This window comes from Cupressus sempervirens, chromosome 4, assembly GCF_028749045.1.
Source record: "Cupressus sempervirens isolate cs-2001-9-10 chromosome 4, ASM2874904v1, whole genome shotgun sequence".
Classification (NCBI taxonomy): Eukaryota; Viridiplantae; Streptophyta; class Pinopsida; order Cupressales; family Cupressaceae; genus Cupressus; species Cupressus sempervirens.
Genome location: NC_143121.1, coordinates 412114638 through 412122948, shown reverse-complemented (window position 1 = coordinate 412122948; position 8311 = coordinate 412114638).

Genomic DNA, 8311 nt, shown 5'->3' with positions numbered 1-8311 from the left:
ATAATACAATCTTGGATATTGTCAAAGAAAAACTCATCTATTTGTCTTTTCTCTACTTCTCTATGACAGGTTTTTGCATGCAAGTATTATATGGGTTATGTGAATTTGTTTTGATCAAATTCAATAGTTAGTGCTTACTACAATGCTTAGTGATTAACCATGTTGCAAAACACTATAATCTTCCCCAACTCAAGGGCACTAATGATTTAACAAGTTAATCTCCACTATGATAGAAAATGAGCATGGAGGGTGTAACAAAATTGTAGCAATTTTGAATTTGTGTTTGGATGTGAATTTTTTCAATAGTTCCTCATTTCCGAAGAAGCCTTAGTCTTACTTGTTGACAACCTTGTTTTGTTCTCATATCTTCCAAAATGCCTACACCAAATTAAAGAATCACCTGGATTCTTAGCGTTCGAAGATAAGATTTCAAGCCTTGGTTTTTATTTAAAGGGCATTGTTGACCAAAGCTATAAGATTCTAAAGGCCTCGAATGAGCATATTAAGATCCTTCTAGGGAAACTAGAGAACCTCATTATGGAAAGAGTAATCATTAAGGTCATTGATGACAATGATTCTCATGTGGACAATCAAGTTGGCCCTAGCAGAAGAACTAAAGCTAGCACTAAGAGGAAGGACTCTACCGCTACCACTAAGGTTAAAGAGATAAAGAAAGTGACAATAGAGATGGATAAGTTGGAGCATAATTTTTTGAGTTGTTGAAGTGCCTTGGGTAGTTGTGCTTTAGTTTGTCTTTTCTTGTGTTTTGTTGTGTTTGGGTTTGTAGTTATTTGGTGGGTGTGGCCCTTTCTATTATTGTTGTCTTTCTACCTAGCTAGCTTTTATCTTTGGCCTAGCCTGTTTCGAGTCTAGGTTTGTTCTTCTTACTGAGCTTTAATGGTTGCCATCTTTAACTCTCTCTTGCAATAGGTTTTTAGAGCCCCTTCAAAACTTGTTTGTACGCAATCAAAAACTGATGAATCACTTGCATGCATCTTTAAGCAACCTAAACTTCAAATTTCTTGCACTTGATAAAATAAATCCCATAAAAGAGAAGAGACGCTTAACTCCTACACCTTCATTGTTACCCTCAACATTCTCTTTCCCTTCAAATGACCCCTCTCTACGGTTGGTAGTTATTTTTTATTATAAAAGAAACAAGAGGGTGTTGGCTCTTGGAACAACAGAACTAGCGCATTAATAGCACATTAGCTGTAGCTAGCACATTCACAGCAAAAGAAAGCAACCCTACTCTTACTGCTATCAAAAACATAATACGAACCACAGTGCGAAGAATTAAAGGTATCAACATTAAAGTCTTTAAAATGAAATTAAATATAAATGCTTCACCATGCAAGGCGGGTACTAACAGTCTTAATTAAAAAGTTTATAAAGTCATCTAGGCTTCCATGAACTGATAAGAAAAAATTACCACAAACCATAAAAACTACTTTTTCACACTTCCACACAGCCGCTTGGACAAGAGCATAATGGTCCGCTCCTCCTTAACGAACTCAAACAATTCCTTGTAGTCTTCATCACTCTTGGCATTAGTACCAATTATCCTCTCCTGCATCATGTAGAGAGTGACAGAGCATGCATGCATGACCTTGAGAGAAAATTTGTAGGAGTATTCAATGCGTTGTTGAAATCGTCAACCTCCTTCTTCAACTCCTTGACAATACCTTTGATCATCACCAGTTGGTTCTTTATGTTCCCCATCATCCCACCAACCTTAGGGGTGATAGTGTTCTTTGTATCTTCCTGAATAGAAACCTGCCGAGGGGGAGGGGTTAGGGGTAGGGGAGAGGTTTAGGGTCAGGTTTTGTAGAGGGCTAGCATGATGGAAGGAGGGGGGTGGATTTTTTCCCAGCAGGGGAAGGAGAGTCAACGGTCTTGCTTGAAGAGTGGGTAGAAGACTCATAAGTGGCTTTAACAATGGAATTATTAGACTTCGTGGGCTTAGTTTTTTTCATGGTTTGCTTGCATTTTTCTTTGGCAATTCTATTAGACCTGTAGACACCAAGGGTCTCTAGAGTTAACCGTAAAAACCTTTTTTTAACTTTTTTTGAGTGACCTAGTACGCTCAATGCTAGTTTTTTTAACTAAAACCAAGGGGAGGAAGACTCGATTTTAGCCCTTTTCCTATTGATACCAATATGAGAGGGACCAGCATCATGGGTAGTGCTAGGAGGGATAGCCTAATTCATTGTAATGATAGGGACATTGATTGAGGGACACAGGACACAGTGGAAATTGTACAACCTAAACATAAGGCCTTGATGAAATATAACATTTTCCTTGTCCTTACAAATAGCCTCTATATTACTCTCAATTCAATGAAGCAAAAAGAACGGAATGGAAATGATTTGTTTATTGTGAAAATGATTGAGAAAAGGGAGATGATAGAAGTAGAAGATAGTAAACTTACCTTCCAAGGTGAAATATTTCGTGATAATGTGGTAAACTTGCGGATAGGTGCATGGAAGGTCCTCTTTGCTAAACTCTCATTGTCCCTTCATAGGTTATTCATCAAGGGGCATGAAGAATTGGTTGAGGGCATCATAATCTAACGTTTTGCTCAGTTTTCCATTCTTGTCCTTCCATGGAGAGCCCAGTAGCCTTACCAATGACCTCCTCATTTATCTCAAAGCTAATGTCCTGCACTATAACCCTTCTCTCAGACCATGAATAAAGAAATTGTTTGGAAACAATTTTGTCATGTTCACCAGTCATACACTCCATGAAGGGTTCGGTTCCTCCTTCCTCACAACCTTCAAAATATTCTTGAAGGTGTCATCAATTTTGTTAAGCTCAATACACAGCTTGCCTCCACCCATGATAGCAAAATGAAAAAATAGCGTAATGTGTCTAAAGATGAAAATAGCAGGTTCAAAATTAATAAAACCTAAAATTGCCTTTTGATTGTTGTCTTAGTCACCGCTTTTGTTGTAATAATGATTGTTGGACAAGTACCTCCCCACAATGTGTCCCGAAAGATGGTACATGTGTGAAATTTCAAATTTAGGGTCATTTTTGCTATGAGCCACTATTTTCTTATTAAACAAAATCTTGGGACTGATGACGTAATAAATACTTTTGTAATGCACACACTACAAATGCCTTATCCTGATTAACAAATATCAATATAATTCAATAAAGGATCATTGCCATCACTGCTCTAGGTCATCATTAAATAATCCTAGGTGTCGCCATAATGGGTAGTCATCATTAAAATGATTTGGGAAATATCACCATAGTTATCATTACCATTACTCGAGCTCCTCTAAATCATATTATTGTTGTCCTGCATGGTTAACATTTTTGGCATTGTGTTATTCCTTCCTTAGAAGGATCCGGGCATCCTTCGACATATGATTATCTTCCCTCCAACATCTTAATCCTTCTAGTGGTAACCCAATTATAGCCATTGAGTCAGCAACAACATTACCCTCCTAGTATATGGGTCCTATTGTGTAGCCTTGGAAGCTATGCAGAAGGGCGACAAAGTCATTGAGGATTGTATTAACTTTGTAGCCCAACCTCCACCTTTGACAACCTCAACAATAATTTGTGTGTCTCCTTCCACCTCAATCCGGGTGATGCTTATAGAGTTGGCAAAGTTCAACCCTCATAGCAGGGCCATACCTTCAACCTAGTTGATCGTATGATCCCTTAATGGTCCAACATAAGTTGTCATGAGTTGTCGTTTATGGTCCCCTAGAATTCCCCCTGCCTACATATGATTTTTTATCGCGCCATCAAAGTTGAGTTTACACCACCTGAAGGGTGGTGGAGACCATCTGAAAGTGGCTCTTGCCACTCTTTTAGAGTTGTCAAAAATGTCAAACCCCTATAGGAAGTTCTAGTCTATAGCAATCCCTTGATCCAGAAGCGAGGGGGTAAATCTAGATATTTCCAATTACAAGTTGAAATGTTCTCCGACAACATGCAAAGCCCTAGGTGGAGGGTGGTTTGGAGAGTTCTTTCTTTGCTTTTGAACATCTTATTGTTCATCTCTTTCTAGATGCACCAGCAGATGTGAGGAGGTATCAATTTCCATAGAACTCAGATGAGAGGGTGTGTAGAGGTGCATTACCAACTGACAAATTGCTTTACTTCTTCATTTATGGTTCATGTCAATTCTAGTTTTTTGAGGATCTGTTGCCATATGAAAGAAACTAATTCACAGTGGATACATAGATGCTTGATGTCCTCAGTCGCCTTTTTATACAAAATACATCTATTGGCCAAATTAAAACCATGTTCAATCAGTCTATCCTAGGTGAGAATTTTCCCATGAAGAAGGGTCCACCAGAAGAATTTATTTTGGGAATTAGATGTGGGTCCCAAATTTTGACCCAATCATCACTTTTTTGGTGGAAGTTACAATTAGGTCATAAGACCGACCTAGTGGCGAATAGGCTAGAAGTAGTGGGGCACCATATAATCTTTTCAACCTCTCCAAATTGAGGGATTCTAATGTGTTGAAGAACATCCAAAAGAACTTGAGAAACCTTCCTAATACCTTGATTATCACCTGCTAGTTGGACCAAATTAGACCATTTCCCCTAGCTTAGGAACCTCGCCACTCTCTTAGGAGGAAGTAGGTTGTGAAAATTGAGAAATTTGTTCCAAGTGCATGCCATCAGTCCACTTGTCCAGCCAAAACCTAATATTTTCCCCATTACCAAGCTACCATTTGATATCTTTTTGAAACAAAGTTTTGCATTTGTTGAGATTGTTCTAGATTTTCAACCCTTGGGGTAAGTTTTCTGCAATAAATTGTTCACAAAATAAGTCCCCAAAACTCAGTTTCCAAGCCACTTTGCAAATCATTGCCTTGTTTAGATTATTGATTTTCCTTAGTCCAAGACTGTCAAACCTTTTTGGGGGAAAAACAGTGTCCCAGTTGACTAAGAACATCTTTTTCCCCTCTATCCCTACCTAGAGGAAGTTGCATTGAATCTTTTCAAGTTTTTCTACCATAACTCTTGAAATTTTGAAGAGGGAGAGGAAATACACTAGTATGCCCTAAAGTGAGGATTTCAGCGATTGAATTTTCCCCACATGGTTTAGGAGTTTTCCCTTCCAAGCTTTTTTTGAGTGTTCTAGGCTAGTAGACTAGAAGTCAGCTTTAACCTCTTTAACTATTAGGGGTAGCCCCTGGTATATGGAGGGGAGGTTAGCTAACTAACAACTTGAGATTTTGATCACTGTTGTTTGTATATCCATGCCAATGTTGAAGAAGAAAATCCTATTGTTCTAGAAAATAATACTTTGTCCCAAGGCCCCAACATAAGAATTCAATAGGAGCTTCCAATGCCTAGCCTCAACTACAAAAGACTTGCCAAAGAAGGTACCATCTACGAATTCTTTTTTCTTTAGGAATAGATCTGAGGATCTATTTATACTAGGTAGAATTATTTGGAATCTTCACAAAAATAGGAGCCCCTAGTTTTAGGATGAAAAGTGGGTGGGGCTAGAAATTGCCCCTCCAGCTTAGGAATGTTGTTTCCCATTTGTCAATTTCAACTTTTGGTTATTAAAAGAAAATTACTTATAGTTATTTTTATGCCAAAATAGAAAGACAAAACTTATTAGTTTCAAGAGACCACCAACTTCCTAAATTTCATTACTTACATTTTTAAGCTCGAGAAAGTCGCATACTCTATAAGAATGTCAAACATAAAATATTCTTAAAAAATAGCAAGCAGCTCCAACTCTATTTTTTAAGAAGCCCCCTTCCATAAGACCCTGGATTTGTACTAAATTGTCTAATAAGGTATTTTAATCAAAATAGCAACTTTGGTAAAATTAAAGTAATTTTTATGCCAAAATAGAAAGACAAAACCTATTAGTTTCAAGAGACCACCAACGTCCTAAATTTCATTACTTACATTTTTAAGCTCAAGAAAGTCGCATACTCTATAAGAATGTCAAACATAAAATATTCTTAAAAAATAGCAAGCAGCTCCAACTCTATTTTTTAAGAAGCCCCCTTCCATAAGACCCTGGACTTGTACTAAATTGTCTAATAAGGTATTTTAATCAAAATAACAACTTTGGTAAAATTAGTTAAAATATAGCTTAATATTATCCCCGAGATGAAACAATTAAAAGACATTGTAATCAAAAACTACGATGAATGATGATTAAGATAAATTACAATGAAGAGATGCTGTTTTCATAAACTTGAAGAATGTGCTATAAAGCAGAGATAACTTTAGAACATGTCTTCTAAGTCCTCTAAACCATTTGAGCTCACTGGTTGCACCAAATAACCACTCTATAAGGCTAAAACACATCCAGTGGGATCTTAAAATTTTTGGGTTCCATACTCTGTGTGAGTTGATGTTGCTATAAAAATGTTTTCTTTGATTGCCATGAGTTAGCCCTTGAAAAAAAGATGAATCAAATAATTAAAAGCGGGACACTTCATTTTCTAAAATCAAAGGAAGAATCTTTAAGCACAAAAAGAGAAGAGGTCTAAAGCACGCAGAGCGTAATATCGACTATAAAAGATTAAAAACTTAAAAAGGTTTCTTCGTGAAATGATTAAAATAAAGGAAGATATTATGCCAAGTTCAAAACTAAGGAAGCCAATAATTTAGCAACGAGTCAATAACAGAGCTCGCTTAACCTAGTAATCTGTCACCTTAGGGTTCCAAAATGGTGTGCTTTGTGGATGCCAAACTGATAGCTCATTAAATAGATGTTCAAAGGATAGGTGTCAGATCTTGTGTGCAAGAACAATATTAAAGCCAAAGAAATTCAGCTTCAAAAAAATAAGTTTTATAATCAAATTTAAAAAGACATGAAGAAAACATAAATTGCAAATCCAAACTCTCTCTTAGCCACGGCATTGAACAAATACTTTCTCGTTGTATGAATGAGAAAATAGCATCTAAAAGAATTGGATGGTATATTTGGACAAGCATTTGGAAATCCATGAAAGCCGTTCTTATTTCTGATTTGCAAGCTTAGATTCCCTCTCTCCTTGCCGCTCAAAATAGAATTCACGCCATAATTGTTATGCATCTGCAATATCTCATGGAGTCGACCATATATTAATATAAACGGTAAATGTAAATAAATGTTAATGTGCTGATCATGCAGCATGGGCAAAATGTCAGCTTTGCTCACTTCAGTCCCTTCACCTTTAATGCCGAATACTGAACATTTTTAAAATAATTTTCTGTATCAACTTGAGGGCAATATTAAAACAGTACGCACAAGCTTTATGGGCAGTTGTTCGATACAAGATCTCATAGAGAACCTGTGCCAAAAGGACTGTACTGTTTCGAATACAAAATTCTAATACCTTTGAATGGGCATCTCACAAATAATGGTCATATAATGATTGCAACAATTTTTTTCGTTCTTAATACAGTTTTTGGAACATTTCGTCTTTACACAATGTGCAATGTGCAATTTGTATGTCTTACCAACCACTTTCCTATCTATTTATTTAATTAGATGTGATATTATAGTTATTTACCGCTAATAACATGTTTTCTTGTCGATGTTTGCTTTCTTATATTAAAAAACATTAACCCGATTTGTCTTATTTGTCATTGTTAATTGTTTGGTTATACCCAATAGATATGCACTATACTACATAGGATGTTTCTGAGTAGTCATTATATAGCTATAGGTGTTTGATGTTTTATGATGTTTTAACAATCAATGTGTAATTAATGAACCCTCTCAAAACATTACTCCATATGATGAAGACAATCTGCGCCGAAACCTCCATTGCATTCCTCAGTTCTTACAACAGACATGAAACAACCTGCAGAAAACATTTTTTTATGTATTGGCTGGTACAGTACACTACAAAATAAAACAACGAATTCAAGATGTGAGCAGAAATTTCCTGACTAGCCCCTTGTGTATGGATGAAGATTTCAGGTGTGGGTGTGGGTGTGGGTGTATCCTGCAAGTGGTTGTAGTATCATCACTAAAAGCGAAAAAATGTTGCAGATAGCTTACTAATTAAGGAAGACAACAAGGTGAATGTGGCATTCGCCAAGGCCTTCCTTATTCACTGATGCAGGAGCATCCTGGGTTTCTTTGTAATCCTGCACATTAGTTCATTCTGCCTAGTTCCAATTTGGCCAACTTTGCTCACATTTAATTTTGGTATAGTTAATTATATTTGATGAGGGCCGACTTGTGGTTTTTCTATGTTCTAGAATTATCCATAAGCCATTTTGGCAAGTATAAGTAGGGTGTTTAGGTTTAGGGTTAGGGCAGATTTTAGGGGAGAGTTCAAAAGAAAAGAGATATGTGGATTTAAAAAGCTGAT